At 37.9% G+C, this 24,398-nt stretch overlaps 1 pseudogene; it reads left to right on the forward strand.

Annotated features, from left to right (window-relative positions):
* The first annotated feature begins 5,866 nt into the window (after positions 1 to 5,866).
* On the forward strand, positions 5,867 to 24,398 carry LOC136124077 (neuropilin and tolloid-like protein 2 pseudogene; annotated as a pseudogene).

Consider the following 24,398-nt stretch of genomic DNA (forward strand, 5'->3'; position numbering starts at 1 on the left):
GAGCAGGGGCTACTCTTTGTTGTGGTATGTGGGCTTCTCATTGTGGTGGTTTCTCTCACTGCGGAGCTTGGGCTTCAGGTGTGCAGGCTTCAGTAGTTGTCACACGTGGGTTCAGTGGTTGTAGCTTGCAGAATCTAGAGTGCAGGCTGAGTAGTTGTGGTGCACGGTCTTAGTCGCTCTGTGTGGCATGTGGGGTATTCCTGGACCACGGCTCGAACCTGTGTCCCCTGCATTGGCGGCTGGATTCTTAACCACTGCGCCACCAGGGAAGCCCTGTCGTTAATTTTGTCAGTTTGATTGCTGTGTGTCTCGGCATGTTTCTCCTTGGGTTTATCCTGCTTGGGACTCTCTGTGCTTCCTGGAATTGGGTGGCTATTTCCTTTCCCGTGTTCGGGAAGTTTTCGACTATAATCTCTTCACAATTTTTCTTGAAATTTTCTCTGTCTCTTCTTCTGGGGCTCCTACAGTGTGAACGTTGGTGTGCTTAATATTGTTCCAGAAGTTTCTTAGGCTGTCTTTCATTTGTTTTGATTCTTTTTTCTTTATTCTGTTCCATGGCAGTGAATTCCATTATTCTGTCTTCCAGGTCACTTTTCTGTTCTTCTGAGTCATTCTGCTATTGATTCCTTTTAGTGTATTTTTCATTTCAGTTGTTGTATTGTGCATCTCTGTTTCTCCTTTAATTTTTCTACGTCTTTGTTAAACATTTCTTGCATCTTCTTGATCTTTGCCTCCATTCTTTTTCCAAGGTCCTGGATTGTCTACACTATCATTATTCTGAGTTCTCTTTCAGGAAGGTTGTGTATTTCCACTTCATTTAGCTTTTTTTCTGGGGTTTTATCTTGTTCCTTCAACTGGTACATAGTCCTCTGCCTTTTCAATTTGTCTATCTTTCTGTGAATGTGGTTTTCGTTCCACAGTCTACAGGATTGTAGTTCTTCTTGCTTATGCTGTCTGCCCTCTGGTGGATGAGGCTATCTAAGAGGCTTGTGCAAGCTTCCTGATGGGAGGGACTGGTGGTGTGTAGAGCTGGGTATTGCTCTGTTGGGCAGAGCTCAGTAAAAGTTTAATCAGCTTGTCTGCTGATGGGTGATTATCATTTATGTAGGTTATTCCAGCTCCTCGTCTGAAATGATTCTTATATTTGTATATATTATGAAATGATCACCACAGCAGGTCTACTTAACACACATCACCATAGTGTTAGTTTTTTTCTTTGATGAGAACTTTGAAGATCTGCTCTTTAGTAACTTTTAAATATGTAGTACAGCATTATTAACTGTAGTCATCATGCTGTACGTTATATCCTTAAGACTTACTTGTTTTATTAGTGGAGGTTTGTACATTTTGACCCCTTTCCCCGATTTTGCCTACCCCTTTCCCCCACAACCTCTGGCAACCATCAATGTGTTCTCTGTATCTATAAGCTTGTTTTTTTTTTTTTGTATTCTACGTGTAAGTGAGATCATGCAATAGTTGTCTGTCTGTCTTATTTTACTTAGTATAATGCCCTCAGGGTATATTCATGTTGCTGCCAATGGCAAAACTTCCCCCTTTTCTATGGCTGAATAATATCCATTGTGTATCTATGCCACATTTTTTTAATCTGTTCATGTATTGATGTACACTTAGGTTGCTTCCATGTGTTGGCTATTGTAAATAATGCTGCAGTGAACATGGGGGTGCATGTATCTTTTCCAGTTAGAGTTTTCATTTTCTTTGGTAAATTCTCAGTAGTGGAATTGCTCAATCATATGGTAATTCTGTTTTTAATTTCTTTGTTTTAATAAATTCATTTATTTTATGTATTTATTTTTGGCTTCATTGGGTCTTCATCACTGCGCACGGGCTTTCTCTAGGTGCAGTGAGTGGGGACTACTCTTCGTTGTGGTGCGTGGGCTTCTCATTGCGGTGGCTTCTTGGTGAGGAGCATGGGCTCTAGGCTCGCAGGCTTCTGTAGTTTTGGCGTGCAGGCTCTAGAGTGCAGACTCGGTAGTTGTGGCGCACGGGCTTGGTTGCTCCGTGGCATGTGGGGTCTTCCTGGACCAGGGCTCAAACCTGTGTCCCCTGCGTTGGCAGGCGGATTCTTAACCATTGTGCCATGAGGGAAGACCTTTTTTTAATTTCTTGAGCAATCTGCATCCTGTTTTACATAGTACCTGCACCAGTTTACGTTGTCACCAACAGTACATAAGGGTTCCCTTTTCTCAACATCCTCACAAGAAGTTGTTATTTCTTGTCTTTTTTAAATAGCCATCTTAACAGGTTTGTGGTTTTGATTTCCCTGATGATTAATGATATTTAGCTCATTTTTCTGTACCTGTTCATCATCTGTATGTCTTAGGAAAAATATTTGTTTAGATCCTCTGCCCATTTTTTAATTGGAGTGTTTTCCTTTTTCCTATTGGGTTGTAATGAGTTTTTGGTATACTCTGGATATTAATCTCATCAGATATATGATCTGCAAGTATTTTCTCCTGTATGTTGTCCTTTCATTCGGTCGATGGTTTCCTTTGGTGTGCAGAAGGTTTTTAGTTTGATGTAAACCCACCTTTTTTCTCCTTTCTTTGCCTTATATTTTTGCTGTTAAATCCAAAAAATCATCTGCAAATTTGATGTCAATGAGCTTACTGTCTATGTTTTTCTAGGAACTTTATGGTTTCAATTCTTACGTTCATGTCTTTAACGATTTTGAGTTACATTTTGTGTATGGTGTAAGATAGTGATCCAGTTTCATTCTTTTGCATGTGGCTGTACAGTTTAATATGACTCTTTAGAGTCCTTGGGATTATTTGTTGTAAATTTTGAGAGAGGGCAATTCGTTGTGAGAGAATGGGGTGGGGGTTAGATAGCAGCTGTCTGCTGTTATGATTAAGCTTTACACTTTGAGATCTCAGAATACGTTGTTTTTTGTGTGTGTGTGTGTGTGTGTGTGGGATAGGTATTTATTTATTTGGCTGCATTGGGTCTTCGTTGTTTCACGCAGGCTTTCTCTAGTTGTGGCAAGCGGGGGCTACTCTTCATCACGGTGTGCGGGCTTCTCATTGCAGTGGCTTCTCTTATTGCAGAGCACAAGCTCTAGGCTTACAGGCTTCAGTAGTTGCGGCACATGGGCTTAGTTGCTCCGCAGCATGTGGGATCTTCCTGGACCAGGGATTGAACCTGTGTCCCCTGCATTGGCAGGCAGATTTTTAACCACTGTGCCACCAGTGAAGTCCCACGTTATGTTCTAATTTATTCATTTTTCAAGTAATGCTATTTGTGAACTGTACTTAAGTGGCATATTCATAGTTTAAGTATATTTTGGTTATTTTTGAATCATTTTATTTTATTACAAAAGCATTTAGTCATTTTTGACAGTTTGAAAGATTTTTAAAAGATATAAAAATAAAAATCTTTTGTAATTTCACTACTCAGTATATTTATTTATGATTATGTATAAGCTTATCTTGCATGTGTATGTGTATTTTATTTTAGAAATGAACAAATGCTAAAATTTCTTTTTTTAGATTTGGTGTATAGTTGTATGAATTTTGAACACAGACATAGATTCTGTAACCAGCACTACAAACAAGATTCCTAACAATCTTGTCACTCCAAGAAACTCTAGTGTGATATTTTTTTTATAGTCCTATTATCTGTTCCTGCTTAACCACTGTTTTGTTTTCTGTCAGTATAATTTTGTGTTTTGGAGACTTGTGAAAGGTGAACTGAAGCAGAGCGTTAACATTTTGAGACTGGCTTCTCAGAATCAATGTTTCATCACTTTAAGTGAAATTTAGATACCACCATGTAGGTTGTTTTATCCTTCCCTTTTATATTGTTGTTGTCATATTTCATATACGTACCAAATTTCTATTGTATAATGTTATAATTTTTATATTCAGGTGTCAAATATATGTTAAAAGAACTCAAGGGTGGAAGATTGGTCTGTGTTTATAGTTATTCAGGTAGTTACTAGTTTCTGTTGCTCTTTCTTCATTCCTGATATTCTGAATTTTTTTGATATCATTTCACTTGGGTCAAGAAACTTTCTTAACAATTATTTTAGAGCAGGTCCACTGATAGTCAATGCTTTTAGTTTTCCTCATCAAAGAATATCCTTATGTCACCTTTATTCCAAAAGGTATATTCATTGTATATAGATTTATGAGTTTAACAGTTCTTTTTTCCCAGCACTTTAAAAATAGTTTCCTTTTTTTTTTTAGCATCCAAGATTTCTGATGAGAAATATGCAGTGATAAGTAAAATGTTGTTTTTCTCTGCCTGTGTTCGAGATGTTTTTCTTTGTTTTTAGTTTTCAGCAGTTTAATTATGAATGTCTTAATGTGACTATCTTTAAATTTATCCTGTTTGGGGTTTGCGTATCTTAAATCTGCAGATATATATGTGTTTTTCAAACTTGTGAAGTTTTCAGCCATTATTTCTTCAAGTATTTTTTCTGCACTCTAGGTTTTCTTTCCTTCTGGGATTCTGATTACATGAATGTTGTATTTTGATATGGCTGGCAGATGTCTGAGGCACCATTCTTTTTTATCCCCTCAATCTTTTTTTCTCTTTTTTTTAAGATAAGGTGATTCTTTTGATCTATTTTCATGACTCTTTTCTCTCCATCTCTGTTTTGCTAATGAGCCCATGAATGATAGTTTGTTTTAGTTTTATTCATTATGCCTTTTTTATTGTGAAGTATACATAACAAAATTTACTATTTCACCCATTTTTAAGTGTTGAATTAATTGGCGTTAATAACTTTCACATTGATGTGTAAACCCTATCCATCTTCAGAACTATTCCATTATCCCAAACTGAAACTCTTTACTCATTAAATAATGACTATCCCGTTACCCCCGTGCCCCTCCCCCCAGCCCCTGGTAACCATTCAGTGAGTTCTTATTTTGGTTTTTTGATTTTTCAGTTTTAAAACTTTAATCTGTTTTTTCATTATATCTTCTGTTTCCTTATTGAGACATTGGTCTTTCTGTTAGTTTTTCTGTCCTTAAGTTGTTTCAGAGTTTTAAATCTTTCTGTTTTCACTCAGTGTATGTGTCGCATCATAGTAGTATATTCAGATCTACCTTATTTGTGTGTGTGTGTCTATGGTGTTAAAATATACATAACATTTGCCATTTTAATCATTTTTAAGTTCAGTGGCAATAAGTATATTCAGAATATTAGGCAAATATCACCTCCATCCATCTCCAGAACTTTCTACCTCATTCTTTGTAAAGTCTGCATAGAATTCCATAGTGTAATGTGTATTAATAAATAACTTAATTGTTTCCCTGCATAGGGACTTTTTAATAAATTTTCATAGTTGGAAATTATGTGGCAAAAATGTCTATCCTGCATGTTGTTAAAAATAAGCTTTTATCTGTTATTTTGTTCCCAGGGACAGTTCTGGAAGTTAGGGTATTTGTAAAGGGTGTGTGTGTGTGTGTGTGTGTGTGTGTGTGTGTGTGTGTGTGTGTGTGTTGGCTAAGATAAAGACCTTTATTGTATTATCAGTTGTTGCCATTTTGTTTTTAAAAAATTATATTAGGCCACTTCAGCGGGGTCTGTGCTGTGGCTGCAGGCAGACTGGCCTGCATAGATCTGGTCCCTTGTATCTGCACTCCCTGGCTCTAAGCGGTCGATGGGATGGAGCATTGCAGAGCAGGAGGTGATGCCTGTCATGGGGCTGGGGCAGCACGAGAGCCTGCCGAGAGGCTTGGGTATGGCGGGCGCCAGACCTGAGGCCTACCCCGCAGGGAACAACCTGGTGTGGGCTATGGGGACGGAGTGGGGCAGCTGCCACGCTGAGCTGTGAGCCCCACGCTTCCACTGCTGCTGCCTCAGCCCCTCGTGAAGCGCCGGGCAGCTCGGGAACATGGCCCTGGAGCAGCTCTGCTTGGTCCTCAAAGTGTTGTTAATGACAGTACTTGTAGTGGAAGGGACTGCTGTGGCCAAAAGACCCAAGATGGACAAAATATTGGAATCAAGCACATTCCTGCAACCCAGTGTGGGATTTGGGTTCAAACCAGCAATGGAGGTCATTTTGCTTCACCAAATTATCCTTACTCATATCCACCAAACAAAGAATGTATCTACATTTTGGAAGCTGCTCCATGTCAAAAAACAGAGTTGACCTTTGATGAACATTATTATATAGAACCATCATTTGAAAGTCGGTTTGATCACTTGGAAGTTCAAGATGGGCCGTTTGGTTTCTCTCCACTTGTAGATCATTACTGTGGTGTGAAAAGCCCTCCATTAATTAGATCACCAGGGAGATTCATGTGGATTAAGTTAAGTTCTGATGAAGAACTTGAAGGACTGGGATTTCCAGCAAAATATTTGTCTATTCCAGATCCAGGCTTTACCTACCTAGGAAATTGCCAGTTTGAGCTGTCAGAAGCTGATGGAATTGTACGTTCTAGTGAGGTAGAACAAGAGGAGAACAACAAAACCTGGCCAAGCAGTTGATTGCATATGGACGATTAAAGCTACTCCAAAAGCTAAGTTGACATGGAAAGTGGATCAAGGGACTTACTTCTATGGTGGCGCACTGGTTAAGAATCCGCCTACCAATGCAGGGGACATGTGTTGGAGCCCTGGTCTGGGGAGATGCCACATGCCGCAGAGCAACTAAGCCCGTGCACCACAACTACTGAGCCTGCGTTCTAGAGCCCGCAAGCCGCAGCTACTGAGCCCGTGCGCTCTATGGCCCATGAGCCACAACTGCTGAGCCCGTGTGCCACAACTACTGAAGCCCGCATACCTAGAGCCCTTGCTCCACAAGAGAAGCCAGAGAAGCCACTGCAATGAGAAGCCCGCGCACTGCAACAAAGAGTAGCCCCCACTTGCTGCAACTAGAGAAAGTCCACGCACAGCAACGAAGACCCAGCGCAGCCAAAAATAAATAAATAAATAAATTTATTAAAAAAAAGAGTTATATCCAAAGTGTATATTTTTATTTTTATTTTTTTGCGATATGCGGGCCTCTCACCGTTGTGGCCTCTCCCGTTGCAGAGCACAGGCTCAGGACGCGCAGGCTCAGCGGCCATGTGGAATCCTCCCAGACCGGGGCACGAACCCGTGTCCCCTGCATCAGCAGGTGGACTCTCAACCACTGTGCCACCAGGGAAGCCCGAAAGTGTATATAGTTTAATTTTGTACATAGAATAACTTATCTGGGCTTACAATTTTATTTTTTGTTTATCAGAGTGATATATGATTATTTAAAATTTTGAATATTACATAAGTGCTTATAATTGAGATTATATATATATCAACTCTTATGTAATTTATGCATACATATAGTTATTATATATTCCTGGTTTAAAGAGGTATGTTTCAGGTGTATGTATGTCCTTTCAAAAAGGGAGCAGCTAATCTTTAAATAATTCTAAAACAGCATTTATAGAATTTCATTAGCTAAGAGTTTTACAGACAAATGATTGAGTTTATCCAGTTTCTCTAGCTAGGAAATTTTATATAGATTATCTTTTCCTCACTTTTGGAAAGAGAGAGCACATATAGAGATATTTCAGAGATATTGTGTGTTCAGTTCCAGATCACTGTAATAAATCGAATCTATCAATAAAGCAACTCACATGAATTTTCGGTTTCCTAGTGCATATGAAAGTTATATTTATACTGTATTATAATCTACTGTGTGCAATAGCATTGTATCTGAAAAAACGATATGCATACCTTAATTTTAAAATACTTTGTTGCTTAAAAATGCTAACCATTATCTGAGCATTCAGCAAATCATATTCTTTCTGGTGGAAGGGCCTCCTGCCTTGATGTTGATGGCTGCTGACTGAACAGGGTGGTGATTGCTAAAGATTATGGCAACTGTGGCCATTTCTTAAAATAAAACAACAATTAAGTTTGCTGCATGAATTGACCCTTCCTTTCACAAACGATTTCTCTCTAGCATGTAATGCTGTTTGATAGCATTTTACCCACAGTAAAATTTCAATATTGGAGTCATTCCTCTCAAACCCCATCACTACTTTATCAACTAAGTTTATATGATGTTCTAAGTCCTTTGTTGTTATTTCAAGTCTTCACAGCATCTTCACCAGGAGTAGATTTCTTCTCAAGAAACCACTTTTTTGCTCATCCCTGAGGAGTTATAACCATCTCCTTGTTGATTATAATTTCATCATGAGATAGCAGAAATTCAATCACATTGTCAGGGTCCAATTCTAATTCTGTTTCTACCACATCTGCAATTACTTCTTCTACCGAAGTCTTAAACCCTTCAAAGTCATCCATGAAGGTTGAAATCAACTTCCTCCAAACTCCTGTTAATGTTGATATTTTGACCTCTTTCCATGAATCATGAATGTTCTTAATGGCATCTGGAATGGTGAATCCTTTCCAGAAGGCTTCCAGTTGGCTTTGCCCAGATCCAGCAGAGAAAATCACTGTCTATTGCAGCTATAGCCTTATGAAATGTATTTCTTAAGTAATAAGACTTGAAAGCCACAGTGACCTCTTGATCCATGGGCTGCAGAATGAATGTTGTGTTAGCAGACACGAAACAACATTAATCTCCATTGGAGATCTTGAGTGACCAGGTGCATTGTCAGTGAGCAGTAATATTTTGAAAGGAATTTTTTTTTCTGAGCAGTAGGTCTCGACAGTGTGCTTAAAATACTCAGTAAACCATCTTTTCAACAGATGTGCTGTCATCTAGGCTTTGTTGTTGTATTTGTAGAGCACAAGCAGAGTAGATTTAGCATAATTCTTAAGGGCCCTTGGATTTTCAGAATGGTAAGTGAGCTTTGGCTTCAACTTCAAGTCACCAGCTACATTAGCCCCTACACGAGAGTCAGCCTGTCCTTTGAAACTTTGAAGCCAGGCATTGACTTCTCTAATTATGAAAGTCCTAGATAGCATCTTATTCCAGTAGAAGGCTGTTTCATCTACCTTGAAAATCTGCTGTTTAATGTAACCACCTTCATTAATTATCTTAGATCTTCTGGATAACTTTCTGCAGCTTCTACATCAATACTTGCTGCTTCACCTTGTACTTTGATGTTATGGAGATGGCTTCTTTCCTTAAAGCCCATGAACCAACCTCTGCCAGCTTCAGTCTTTTTTCTGTGGCTTTCTCACCTCTCTCAGCCTTCATAGAACTGAAGATAGAGTTAGAGCCTTGCTCTGGATTAGGCTTTGGCTTAAGGGAGTGTTGTGGCTGCTTTGATCTTCTCTCCAGACCACTAAAACTTTCTCGGTATCAGTAATAGGGCTCTTCTACATTCCTTTCATTCGTGTGTTCACTGGAGTAGCACTTTTTATTTCCTACAATTATTTCTCCTTTGCATTCACATCTTGGCCAACTGTTTGGTGCAAGAAGCCTAGCTTTTGCCCTGTCGGCATTTGACATGTCTTCCTCACTAAGCTTAATCATTTCTAGTTTTTTATTTAAAACGAGAGGTGTGCAGCTCTTCCTTTTACTTGAACACTTAGAAGCGATTGTTGGGTTATTAACTGGTCTAATTTCAATATTGTTGTGTCTCGGAACAGAGAGGCCTGAGGAGAGGGAGAGAGAGGGGGAGATGGCTGGTTGTGGAGCAGTCAGAACACGCACACTTTATCAGTTAAATTCACTGTCATATAGCTGTAGTTCATGACACCCTGAAAAGATTACAATGTTAATATCAAAGGTCACTGATCACAGATCACCGTAAAAATATAATAATAATGAAAAAATTGAAATATTGTGAGAATTACCAAAATGTGACACAGAGACAGAAAGCGAGAAGCTTTTGGAAGAAGGGTTCTGATAGGCTTACTTGATGCAGGATTGCCACAAATCTTCAATTTGTAAAAAACTCAGTGTGTAAAGTGCAATAAAATGAAGTGTAATAAAACAAGGTATGCCTGTATGCATTTAACAAAAAGTTCATTTAAAATGACAAGTAACTCTCGTGTTTTTCTTTTTTTAAGAAATATTTATTTATTTATTTGTTTTTGGCTGTGTTGGTTCTTCGTTGCTGCGCGTGGGCTTTCTCTAGTTGCAGTGAGCGGGGACTACTCTTCGTTGCAGTGCACGGGCTTCTCATTGCGGTGGCTTCTTTTGTTGTGGAGCACGGGTTCTAGGCGTGGGCTTCAGTAGTTGTGGCGCACGGCCTCAGTAGTTGTGGCTCACGAGCTCTAGAGTTCAGGCTGAGTATTTGTGGCGCACGGGCTTAGTTGCTCTGTGTCATGTGGGATCTTCCCGGACCAGGGATTGAATCCGTGTCCCCTGCATTGGCAGGTGGATTCTAAACCACTGCGCCACCAGGGAAGTCCCAACTCTCATTTTTTTATAAGGTGAATGATCCAGAAATACTAAGTTTTCAATCTTGTTAGACATATTTTTATTGGTTTCTTTTTTACTGGTCTGTCAGATTATCTGGAATTTACATAACATGACACAGTAAATTAGGTGTGAGAGCTAAAAACTATGAAAATTTAGTTAAAAATTATTTTTCAACTAAAAGTAATTTTTTTTAGTGACAAGTTTGATCCTTCTGGCCTCTACCTATATTACCTTGTTTAATATATTAAATGTTACACTAAAGTATAATTACATACAATCTTATTACCATACATTAATTGTGGCTTTGGAAAAAACACAGAAAACTTAGATTTTGTAAATGTCTTTTGTGATAGAAAAAGTTAGTGGGTTATCACTAAAGGAATTAATATTTTAATTTCAGTTAACTTGAACTGACTGGGCTTGCTTTTAAGTTATTCTTTAAATAGAAGTGCTTGATCATGTCTGGTTAGTTCTACGAGATACTCTCTCTTAAGAAATTTTAAATATTTAAATCATATTTTCTTTCTAATATATATGTATGACAGCCGTTATTGGGCAGTGATGAATACACTCAACGATCCATACAGGTTGGTGCTACTGCCTAAGGGGCCAGTAGTTGTACCCAGAATTGATTTTGTACCATTAGTGCTAATGTCAACACAGTAAAAATACATGGAATGTCTTAGTATTACTGTGAAAATAGTTTTGACTTTGGGGGACTCCTGAAAGGATTCTGGGACCCTTATGGTCTAAGAACCACATGTAGAGAACCACTGCTTCTGGGGTTTTATTTTTCAAAGGTTTCTTAGATGGCGGCAGATATTTGTAGGCTGAGTAATCTTTGTTTGCCTTTGTTTTTTCATTCCACAGATACTTTGAAGCTAGACATCAGTTAACTTTTCAATGTTTTGTCAATATATGAGTTAGGAGATTTCTTCGGATTGATTTTTACTTTTTTGGGTTGTGGCAGTTTGCACCTTGATTGATGTCAGGGATCTGAGGTTTTTATTTTTACCTTAAATAATTGAAGATAACTTTTATTTGTTGTAAGTTTTATAATTTACAAGTTTGTATTTGTTGTAGATATTAGGAAGCAGTGAAACTATTTCCCTTGAGGGATATCACGAATTTTATTATTATTTTTTTGTTTTTTGCTTTCTTTTTTTTCTGGCCACACTGTGTGGCCTGTGAGATCTTTTTTTTTTTTTTTTTTTTTTTGCTGTACGCGGGCCTCACTATTGTGGCCTCTGCCGTTGCGGAGCACAGGCTCCGGACGCGCAGGCTCAGCGGCCATGGCTCACAGGCCCAGCCGCTCCGTGGCATGTGGGATCTTCCCGGACCGGGGCACGAACCCGTGTCCCCTGCATCGGCAGGCGGACTCTCAACCACTGCGCCACCAGGGAAGCCCCGCCTGTGAGATCTTAATAACAGTGAATATTATTTGTTTTGTTTTGTTTTGGCCATCTGACATGTGGGATCTTAGTTCCCCGACCAGGGATTGGACCCTCGCCCCCTGCATTGGAAACTTGGAGTCTTAGCCACTGGACTGCCAGGGAAGTCTCATGAATTTTATAATAAATGTTCCTGAGCTTCCAAATGAGGAACCAAATTTATACATCATTTTGGAGTAGAAAATTTGATGACAAAAGTATAGCTAAATAGTTTCAAACATATTATAAAGAATCATGGGAGCACATATTTTCCTTCTTCCTTAGTTTATGTTTCAGGGTAAATGTAGGATTCTATCAATACATATTCAGATTGAAAGGGAGACATTGTCCACCTATTCAAAAATGACTTTTCTTTTTCCTTTTTAAATCTGGATAGCTTAATTTTCTCCGTAGCTGTTGTGAAAAAAGTCATAAGAGAAGTTATTTTAGGACGATAGCTTTTCACAGTTTAGTCTGATTTTTATTTGAAATTTTTTTCTCAGCGATGACTGAGAATCTATACTCTGTCTATATTTGGTGATAAATATTGTCCATTTTGTTTATTAGGTTTTTGTAGCTATTTGAACAAATGTCTTTTCCATTAAAATATGCATGTTAATTAAGCAGTGAAATGATACATTCTGTGAATCTTTAGTAATACATTTCTATTGTCTGAGTTCAGTATAATTCTGAATTTGGAATTAATTCAGTTGCTTCATTTCATAGAATTATGAATTTGTAAAATCCAGCTTATTTCAGTTGTTTCTTTTGTTTTTAAAATTAATTAATTTTTGGCTGTGTTGGGTCTTCGTTGCTGCATGTGGACTTTCTCTAGTTGCGGCGATTTGAGGCTACTCTTCGTTGCGGTGCGCGGGCTTCTCATTGCAAGGGCTTCTCTTGTTGCGGAACACAGGCTCTAGGCACGCAGGCTTCAGTAGTTGTGGCATGCGGGCTTAGTAGTTGTGGGTGGTGGGCTCTAGAGCACAGGCTCAGTAGTTGTGGTGCATGGGCTTAGTTGCTCCATGGCATGTGGGTTCTTCCCGGACCAGGGCTCGAACCTGTGTCCCCTGCATTGGCAGGCGGGTTCTTAACCACTGCGCCCCAGGAAAGTCCACTTAAGTTGCTTCTAATTGTAACTTTGATGACAGCACATGAGATACTAATTACAAACACTAAGTATACTTATAGTAAGTTGATAGTTTTGTTTTGTTGGAGAAATCGATCCTATTTAAGTTTTAGTTCATGTCAAAGTAATTTTAGTGGAAATAATTATTATATTTTACTTTACATAAATTTTAGAATGAATAAAAATGTGAAAGGAGTGCGGATTTGATTCCATTTTAAGGGAAGACTTGTCAATATCTTAAGTCATTTAATTGGGAAAAAAGCACCTAAGGAGAGAGAGTGAGGTCTACTTTTTTAGTGTCTTCATCAAGTTTTCAGTCTCCGTTATACCAATTTGAGTTTTTAGTTTATGCCTAGCTTGAAGGGAATTGTGAGCATCAAGTTTGAGAGTCTGGAGAGAACTTTTAGGATATTGTAGACCAACTTCATTCATTTATATGGGTTGAAGAATTTGAGCCACGGAAGAGTTAAGTTTCTAGCTTAAGGTCTGTTAGTGAATTAGAAGCAGAGTAGCATCTAGAAAGAAACTCTGCTGATGTTAACAGTATTTCTTGAGACCTATTACATATTTAACAGTAAATATTTTCCACATCTAACTACATACTTACATTTTGTTTCCTCTGTACAGTCAGTCTTCACTTTGCAGGCTTCTGATACGCTCGAATTTCTGTTGGTATAGTTTAGTTAAAAAACACCGGTCACCTAACGACACAATTCAGCTGTCATTTACTGTGGGTATGTTAACTGTGAATAATTATGTAGTGTATAAACTTTGATGCTCGCTCTTCAGTTCACAAATCACTACATATATCAATAGATAGATGCCCATCATAATTGGTGACCAATCACATTGCTTCTCTCAAAGTCTGTTGGAGGTTGGCCACTGTGCGTCTGTTATTCATTTTTTGTACAGATAGCAAAGTTTACAGATGTGTTACCTCTTTGTTTTCCAATGATAAATTCATGTGACATTTTACAAAACTGGACAATCAAAGGAGAGAGTTGACCAGCAGAGATGGAAGTTCATCAAAGAAATGAAAGGTGCTAATACTAGATCTGAAAAATTGGATGTTATAGAATATTTGAAAATAGTGGCAGGTAGTGAAGATAGGACAAGTACTTTTCCTGTATGAAGGTTTGGTATGAACTGTATTGAAAACATGAGATGAATATAAAAAATAAGGTAAAATTGCTTCAACATCATGTAGTTTAAATTGTAATAGAAACAGATCTCAATCAGTTTGACTAGCATTCATGCCAAGCTGCATTGAAAGAAAACTAATTACAAAGAGACTGAAGAAATTTTCATTACCAGTAAAGGCTGGTTTCATTTCAGAATCAGCATGGATTAAAGCTGCTAGAGCAGATAGGGATACTGCTGTGAATTTTACTCCCAGATTCCAAAGATTAGTTGAGCAAATAATTGATCATCAACTATTTAATGTGGGATAGGTCTGTTTTGGAAGGCAGTCTCATCAGTAATTTATGTGATGGAAGACATAGGATCATGAAGTGGTCATAAGGTGGAGAATATAGATATAAAGTCTGAGGAACTTAGTAAAGGCAAATTTATGAACATAAATGAAGAAAAGTGATTGTGACAGAAAGGATGAAAATGTCTCAGAGGAAGTGACTGGCAAAAATATCACGTTAAAGGAACTCTTGGAAGTATATGACAAGATTGAAAGGGCAAAGGATAAAATGTTGCATGTCCAACCAAACTTGGAAAGAGTTATGACATTTTGCCAAGGCTTGGAAGAGATACTTACTCTGTATCATAAGTTATATGAGGAAAAGAAGGAGGTAAGCACTGTCTTACTTTCTTGGTAAGGTTTTTACAAAGAAACAAAATACTGATTCTCAATGTTTCTTATGTTTTGAATTATAAAATAGTAAATATTACACAGTATTCTTCATTTCTCTATACATTTTAACTGACAGTAAAAGAGTCTTAAACAGAACAATGTAATTTTTTCCCTTTAATTATTCAGATTGCTTTGCTTGATTTCAGATTGCAAAGTCATTTTTGTGGTCCTGTACTACAGTGCAAAGTGAGCACTTACTGTATAAAAAGTATGTTTTTCCCATAAGAAATTTGTTATATTTTCCAAGTTGATAAAATGATTATAAAGATTATCAATATGAATAAATTTGAAGCTTTAAGTAAAGGATGTTTGAATTGGAGTAGCAGTAGGGAAAAAAGACTAGCATTACAGTTGTGGGGTTGAGGGAAGAGGATTGGACATTTAATTTGGAGTGGTCTGTTGCAAGCATAAAAACTATTTGATGCTCCTGCTTAATTTTTGTGATTCTTGCAAATTTTAAAGTAAACTGAGGATGTTTAAGTTTTTAATATAAAATGAGTTTTAAATACTTATTAACTAGTAAAAGTAACTCTTTTGTTCAGCAAACATTTATTGATCTTCTGTATGTTAGGCATTATTGTTGTAGGTGCTAGGCTTACAGCAGTATGGAACAGACACAAATCTCTCTAGACTAGAATATACTTTAACTTTCTTCCTGCTTTGAACTGGTAAGAGCAGATACTACAACACTTGATCTTAGCCGAAAGGCCGAGAAGTGATTCCCTGCTTTGAAAAATGTGGAATCTCTAATTTTTTATGAGTCTTGATTTCATTTAGGTTCTGTTGAAAGAAACTAACTAGATTATTTTTACTTTTTGTATAACTTTAAAGGCTTTTGTGTAGACAGTGTTTATTGTTCCTTTTTAAGATAGTCTCCAAAATGGGGTTACAACTCCAGGTTTATATAACCCCTGTTGATGGGATATTTCATGATACAGCTTCAGAGATGTGGATGGGTACTTGATTTCTTATAGAATCCCCAACTTGGGAGTAAAGTTTTTATAGTTGCTGTCATAGACGCATCTGTAGGTGTAGAGCTGGGAAAGAGTTGTGAATTCTACCTTGTTCAGGAGGTTGGATGTTTGTGGATTATGTGAGATTATGGCATCGTTAAAGAGTTGTAACTTTAGTTGAGGCATTAGCTATTGATTTTAAGACTGGAGAAGCTTAAACACTGCATAGTGGTCTAGAGAGATGACACTACGTGATGGATTGGGTGAGCTGTAGGTCATTAGCTAGAGCATTTGCTTTGGGGATGGGGATGTAATGGGTATATGAAGGCAGGAAAAGATGAAGCAGTAGAGGAAGTAGGGCCAGACTGTGGAGGGTCAGAAGTTTGGGCTTTTTTCTGGGGAGCCTTTTTCACAGCTCTATGTGTGTGTACTTTTAAACTCTCAGTACCTCCATTTCTTCACCTACAAAATAGAGGTGTTAACTGTACTTACTTGATGAGATTTTGAGGAGGTTAAATTGAATTAAGTCATGTAAAGTGCTTGGAAAAGACCAGGCACAGGGTAAGGTTCTTGCTAAGTATTGATCACTAATCATTATGGTTTGTGAACCATTGCATCAGGTAATCTAAAAAATTCTGTAATCAGGCAGTTGATAGAAATGATAATCACAAATGGTTAATAATTATATGGAAGGATGCTTCAAAATTTCAAAAATGAAAATGAAAGCAATTAAATGTAAATAAAACAGCAAAATGCAAATTTAAATGAGATAACATCTTTTTCCTACCAAATTGAGGATGGTGAATAAAACTTCATGCCAAATGGTGGAAAAGTTCTATAATATTATATTTGGAAAAAATATCTGATCACAGAACTCTTTTTTCTTAGGGCCTCTTGAAGGTTTTGCATAACAAATACTGAGAAATGCAAAGTTATGATATTCACTTTATATGAAAGATACTGAGAGATTATACAACACAATGTGCTATGGCCTATAGGTATCCCACGATAAAAAAGATTTATCTAGAAAGTGATACTGACACATACATAAGTTAACTGTGCCACAAGTGACTGTAAATGAAATATGAATCAAGTGCTACAGAGAAGAAGTCAAGAATTCTAAATGGGTTATCAGAAAAGGCCTTATTGAAGAGCTGTATTTTAAAGAAGCATTGGAGAGAATTCCCTGGTGGTCCAGTGGTTAGAACTCCACACTTCCACTGCTAGTGGCTCCGATTAAATCCCTGGTTGGGTAACTAGGTCCTGCAAGCTGCGCGGCACGGCAGAAAAAAAAAAAAACAAAAAAACCCAGCAGTAGCATTGGAATTTTATCAGATAGAAGTCATTCCCAGTAGAAAGAAAACAATATGAGAGTGGTATGATGAGAACTTTGGGTAGGAGTAAGAAATAACCTTACTCCATAGAGTAATTTTCAGAGCACAAATCTTCCTTCTTGCCATCTCCTTCATTTTTTTTTCTTGGGGTACAGTCCGGTGTCTAAACATGACTAATACTTAGGGTGACCAAACTGAGACTTTTTTCTTTCCTTTTTTTTTTGGCTGCTCCCTGTGGCATGCCGGATCCTTGTTCCCCGACCAGGAATCAAAACCTGCGCCCCCTGCATTGGAAGTGGGGAGTCTTAACCACTGGACTGCCAAGGAAGTCCCAAACTGAGACACTTTTGAGAGTGAAAGGGATGAGACATTAACAATTACATGGGGATGATAGGCCTAAGCTGAGATGCTTTTGGCTAACTGGAATATGTGGTCACCCTGACTGTGAAGAATGTCCAGTGTTTGGCCCATGATTTGTCATCAGCTTTATTTTACAGTGCTGACCTGCTTTACTCCCAGAATTCTTATCCACCTAGTCTTTCTCAATTTTGAATTCTCTATTTTATCTCCTGCTAAGAACCTTTACATTTGCTGTTCTTTTCTTGAACCTTTTCTCCCATCTTTTCACCTGTTTTAATTCTTAGTCATCCTTCAGATCTTAAATTACAGAACAGTGTGTCTCTTTGTCTCTCCTGACCTCCTGTATAGGTTAGCTCATCATAGAGAGTACTGGTTTATCCAAAACCCTAAGATGTGTTGGAAATATAAATGATAGTCTTACTACTGATCAGTTGAAGAGAATGGAGGAAAAGTTTTGAGAGTTCTTGTTTGACTTCCAGGGTGTTGGGGCTACTACTAAAATGAAAAAAGGTGAAAAGAGTAGGTTTTAGAGAAGAAGATGTTGAAGCACATTTGATAGTTTTCAGTATCTGCTTAATCATTGAAAAATCCACCTTCAACTCCCTCAACTATTTTATAGCTATTGGTCTATTGTTTAGTTTTCATTGAATAAATTTATCATATAAACTCTCAAATTGTTACAGATATTAAAACCAGTTTGAGAAAAGTGTTTATGGTATTAGGCATTCTAGCAATTATGTCCAGGGAATTTGTGAAGTTGTATGGAGGATCAAAGAGAAAAGTAACTTTTTTTTTTTTTTTTTGCATTACGCGGGCCTCTCACTGTTGTGGCCTCTCCCGTTGTGGAGCACAGGCTCTGGACGCGCAGGCTCAGCGGCCATGGCTCACGGGCCTAGCCGCTCCGCAGCATGTGGGATCTTCCCGGACCGGGGCACGAACCCATGTCCCCTGCATCGGCAGGCAGACTCTCAACCACTGCGCCACCAGGGAAGCCCAAATTAACTTTTTTTAAATAAAAATTATTGGTTTAGGATCCAATAAGTTTCTTTTTTTAAAAAAATTATTTTATTCTTGGCTGCATCGGGTCTTAGTTGTGGCATGTGGGATCTTCATTGTGGTGCGTGGGCTTCTGTCTGGGTGTGGTGTGTGAGTTTTCTCTGTCTAGTTGTGGCACGTGGGCTCTGTAGTTTGCAGCATGCGGGCTTTCTAGTTGAGGCATGTGGGCTTAGTTGCCCCATGGCATATGGGATCTTAGTTCCCCAACCAGGGATTGAACCTCCGTCCCCTGCATTGGAAAGTGAACTCTTTAGCACTGGACCACCATGGAAGTCCCAATAAATTTCTAACTGTGATTTTTTGTTTGTTTGTTTTGGCCACACCACGTGGCACGTGGGATTAGTTCCCTGACCAGAGATCGAACCCGGGCCCCCTGCAGTGGAAGCGCAGAGTCTTAACCACTGGACAGCCAGGGGATTCCCTCTAACTGTGATTTTTTAAATGTTTAATTTTTTTTCTGCAGGTGGCTGTGGGTGGTGTTTATCAATTCACAGTATATTGGGATTTTTAATTCCTCCAGGGTTAGGGAACTTCAGTGTTCTGTTTTTTAAGTAAAAATATAGTTTATCCCCAATGCTTAATTTTTGAAATACAGAGGGCTGAAACATTTGCCCAGTGCTTTCCTTTTATTTTAAGCAGTGGACACATTTTTACAAGTGAAATGTTTTAATGAACCCTAATTTTTAAAACAAGGGAAGATATCTTTTATTAGTGTAATCATATTGCTCACATCTACTGTATATTTACAGTTTGCTAAGTACCATGCTAAATGCTTTTCATTTGATCATCCTAACAATCCTGGGCAGTGTGAGTATCACTATATATATATTTTGTGGATAAGGAAATTTGAAAGTAAAAACCTTAAAGTTATTTATTTTATAAGTTTAAATATGAACAGTTATATGTTTTGAATGGGTAGAACCTATGAGACTATTTTGATAACTAAAAATGAACCAGTAATTTTTTGTCCTAAATTAATATCTATATTCACTTATGTTTTTACTTTTAATTTTAGGTTTTGTAGTACTGAGAAAATCCTTGCCCATACAAAATATTTATTATGGATTTAAAAAAAAATATTTATTTGGTTGCACCAAGTCTTAGTTGTGGCAAATGGGCTCCTCAGTTGTGGCTCCAGGGCTCCTTAGTTGCGGCATGTGGGGTCCTCAGTTGTGGCATGTGAACTCAGTTGCGGCATGCATGTGGGATCCAGTTCCCTGCATTGGGAGCTCTTAGTCTCATCCACTGCGCCACCAGGGAAGTCCTGAAGTCAGCTTTGCTTTTAAGTCCAATTAAATCTTTCATGAAACTTGAGCGATGAGTAGTACATTAATTTCAAAGCTAAATTACTATTTGTATCTAATTTCTTATTTATAAATATACAGGCTGGACAAGAAGCACCCATACATATTTAGCGAAATCACTATATTGTAACAAAGCTAAGTCTTATTACTTGTACATTTGTTGACACCCCATTGGTTAGATTATAGGCCAAGCAGGTGTTCTGGAGTCCTGATGGAGTCCATAATTGAGAGTGATGTTAGTGTGACCTGCTTGGGCAATGTTAAGTGAGTAGTCACCAGCAGGTGTGAATTAAAACAAATAAAAACTCAAAAAAACACACAACCCAATCAAAAAATGGGCAGAAGATCTCAATAGACATTTCTCCAAAGAAGACATATACATGGCCAACAGGCACATGAAAAGATGCTCAACGACACTAATTATTAGAGAAATGTGAATCAAAGCTACAATGAGGTATCACCTAACACCAGTCAGAATGGCCGTCCTCAAAAAGTCTACAAATAATAAATTCTGGAGAGGGTGTGGAATAAAGGGAACCCTGCTACACTGTTGGTGGGAATGTAAATTGGTACAGCCACTATGGAGAACAGTATGGAGGTTCCTTAAAAACCTAAAAATAGAGCTATCATATGATCCAGCAGTCCCACTCCTGGGCATGTATCTGGAAAAAACCCATAATTTGAAAAGATACATGCACCCCAATGTTCACTGCAGTACTATCTACAATAGCCAAGACATGGAAGCAACCTAAATGACCATCAACAGATGAATGGATAAAGAAGATGTACATGCATACAGTGGAATATAACTCAGCCATTTTAAAAAAGAATGAAATAATGCCATTTGCAGCAACATGGATGGACCTAGAGATTATCTTACTAAGTGAAGTAAGTCAAAGATAAATATCATATGATATCACTTATATGTGGAAACAAAAAGAATGAAACAAATGAACTTATTTGCAAAACAGAAAGAGACTCACAGACTTCAAAAACAAATTTAAGGTTACCAAAGGGGAAAGGTGGGTGGAAGGGATAAATTAGGAGGTTGGGATTAACATACATACTACTATATATAAAATAATCAACAAGGACCTATTATATAGCACAGGGAACTCTACTCAATACTCTGTAGTAACCTGTATGGGAAAAGAATTTGAAAAAGAATAGATATGTGTATATGTATAACTGAGTCACTTTGCTGTACATCTGAAACTAACACAACACTGTAAATCAACTATACTCCAATATAAAATAAAAAGGATTTTTAAAGAAGAAAAAACCAAAAACAACAACAAAATCAAAATGAGTCAAAGACAGACTCTCCCCTAATTGATGCTCTGCCTTATCAAGAAGTTCAAATACATAAAGAGGTTAGCACTAAAATGAGGTAACCTCATCACACAGGAAATTGTACTTGAGGGACTTCATTGTATTAAACATTATTTATTTAACACATTTGAATGTATATTTTAAAAATTATTCTTTAAAAAATACTGGTATATGCCCACATAACATCTCCCTGTTAATCTTGTTTCAGTAGTGCCTTTTGGTTTTTAATACCTAAACTTCATAGAAGTATTTTTCTCAATGTGTTTTTAAAACAGCTTAATAGAGATGTAACTCATATGTCATGCAGTTCACCCATTTAAAGTGCATAATTCAGTAGCTGTATTTTCACAGTTGTGCAGCCACATCAACGTTAGAACATTTTCATCACCAGAAAAAAGAAAGGCAGTATTGTACAAAAAGTGCATTATCTTCAAAAACTTGGATCCCCTTCTTTCTTTTTTTTTCTTACATATTTTACTTTATTTTTAAAAATTTTATTGGAGTATAATTGCTTTACAATGTTGTGTTTCTACTGTACAGCAAAATGAATCAGCTGTACATATACATATATCCCCTCTTTTTTGGATTTCCTTCCCATTTAGGTCACCACAGAGGACTGAGTAGAATTCCCTGAGCTGTACAGTAGGTTCTTATTAGTTATCTATTTTATATGTAGTATCAATAGTGTATATATGTCAATCCCAATCTTCCAATTCATCCTACCACCCTCGGATCCCTTTCAGTGCAGACAAGTGCTTTCATTCTCTGGCTTGCAGTCACATCTCCCATTTCCCTTTTATTCTAGAACATAGCTCATTGAGTGGAATGGTAGGTAGAATAACCTTTACAATTTCTTTTCTTTGCTTTCCTTTTCAGTGTTCATATCACTGAATTCAGTTATATTAACTGTGTTTAATGAATCACCTGCACTATACTTTTTTTTCTCTTTTTGTTTGCTTTTGGAAACTCTGAAATTTCACCAGGATGTCTCTTTTTTTTCGCTTTCTCTTTGTTATTTGGTGGACCCATTCAATCTCAAATATTCATTTATTTAGTTCAGGGAAATTTTCTTCTATTATTTCACCTGTCTATTGTTCTCTTCTTTGGATTTGCCTTTGAGATTTCTGTTACACCTAATCGTTTAATTTTCCATGTTTTCATAAAAGTATCTTCCAACTCTTTGACTTTTTGCTTTTTGGAAACTGAGAACTCTGTCATTAGCTTGGCCAGTAAGATTTTTATTTTTGCTGCCATTTTCTTGTTTCAAAATATTTACTCATGTCTCCTTTTCATGGCCCATCTAAATATTTTCTGATGTTTAGTTTTTTGTATCAGTAGCCTCTCAGATATCTCAGATACCACTTAAAATATTTTTTAGAAGTTTGTTTTCTGTAAATTGTTTCCTTCTGGAGTGGTTATTCTGTTAATTTACCTTGAGCCTTCTCTTTCCCATAGTTAATTTCTTTCAGAAACCTGGGATCCTCAGTTGTCTGTTCACATTTATGAGTGTTAGCTAGCTGTCGTGTTGTGTTTCATCTGTAGTTACGTAGGTAGTTCTTTTTCCCTGAAGTTTTTCCCTTGAATGGGGAGATTTCACTCTAGCTTAGTAGGCAAGGTTTATCACAAAGCTGACTTGTTTCTGTTTTTGCCTCATTGATGAGTAGTAGGTAGAGAAGCAGGAGATTGGAATGCTCAAACTTGCCAAAGTGAGGAGACCTTTGAAGACTAGGAGTGAAACATACTAGTAGTGTCTTTATTAACTTCTGGGTGGAGTTGCCGCTGCTTTACTTTTTCCCCCCCTATGTCTGTTTTAAAGGCCTGAAATTACGTCAGTCTTGGCTCTGCTTCTGTCTTGGGCCCTAACATACTCAAAAAGGAACCATTCCTGTAATATGGCTTACTTTCATTTAAAGAGAAACAGAGGGACTTCCCTGGTGGTCCAGTGGTTAAGAATCTATCTTGCAATGCAGGGGACGCTGGTTTGATCCCTGGTCAGGAAACTAAGATCCCACATTCCACAGGGCAACTAAGCCCGTGCACTGCAATGAAGAGCCCGAGTGCCACAACGAAAGATCCCGCGTGCTGCAACTAAGACCCGACGCAGCCAAAAAATAAATAAATATTAAAGAGCAGCAGACTTCTGGCTTTAGCCTAAGAGCAAAACCTATTGATGCTGGTTGTTCTGTTTAGTTATTATTTTTTTAATTAATTACTTTTGGTTGCGTTGGGTCTTCATTGCTGCACACGGGCTTTCTTTAGTTGCCTCAAGCAGGGGCTACTCTTCGTTGGGTGCGTGGGCTTCTCGTTGCAGTGGCTTCTCTTGTTGCAGAGCACGGGCTCTAGAGTGTAGGCTCAGTAGTTGTGGCGCATGGGCTCAGTAGTTGTGGCTTGCAGGCTCTAGTGCACAGGTTCAGTAGTTGTGGCACACGGGCTTAGTTGCTCCGCAGCATGTGGCATCTTCACGGACCAGGGCTTGAACCCGTGTCCCCTGCATTGGCGGGCAGATTCTTAACCAATGCGCCACCAGGGAAGCCCTGTTCTGTTCAGTTTTGATTAGAAGTTTTACATAGTTCTTAATAATAAGTGTTGTTAGTAAGTTCTCAGTAAGTGTTGGCTGTGTTTTTTATTATTATTATTACAAAAGTATATGATCTTCTGTATTTTGTGATAGGAAAGTGATTTTTGAAAAATAAGTAGCTTTTTTGAATCACTTTTTTGTACACCTGAAACCTTGTAAACCAACTATACTTCAGTTGTTTTTTTTGCGGTACGCGGGCCTCTCACTGTCGTGGTCTCTCCCGTTGCAGAGCACAGGCTCTGAACACGCAGGCTCAGCGGCCATGGCTCACGGGCCCAGCCTCTCCACGGCATGTGGGATCTTCCCGGACCAGGGCACGAACCCGTGTCCCCTGCATCGGCAGGTGGACTCTCAACCACTGCGCCACCAGGGAAGCCCTATACTTCAGTTTTTTAAAAAAAACTTAAAAAAATAAAATAAGTAGCTTTTTTATAGTGAGGGCATGTATTTATGTCTTCATTTTTGGGTTGCAGGCTTTGGCCTGAGAACCTGTTTTATTCATTCTGAATTTTACTTTACTCTGTTTGGTGGTGTTTTTGTTTATGTTGTTGTGAATTCATATACTTTGGGTTGAAGATTACAGCTCTAAGGAGAATAAGGAGGGACACTAAAGGGTATGAATGAAGGATATGATAATAATGTTACTTTTTCTTTTTTTGCTTTTTCAGTTTGAGCAGAAAACTGGTGCAGTTTTTGATGAAATTGTAGAGAACTGTAAGTACCGTTCTAGAAAGAAACCAATCATGTCTTTAGATAGATAA

The sequence above is a fragment of the Phocoena phocoena genome, chromosome 1, assembly GCF_963924675.1.
Source record: "Phocoena phocoena chromosome 1, mPhoPho1.1, whole genome shotgun sequence".
NCBI lineage: Eukaryota > Metazoa > Chordata > Mammalia > Artiodactyla > Phocoenidae > Phocoena > Phocoena phocoena.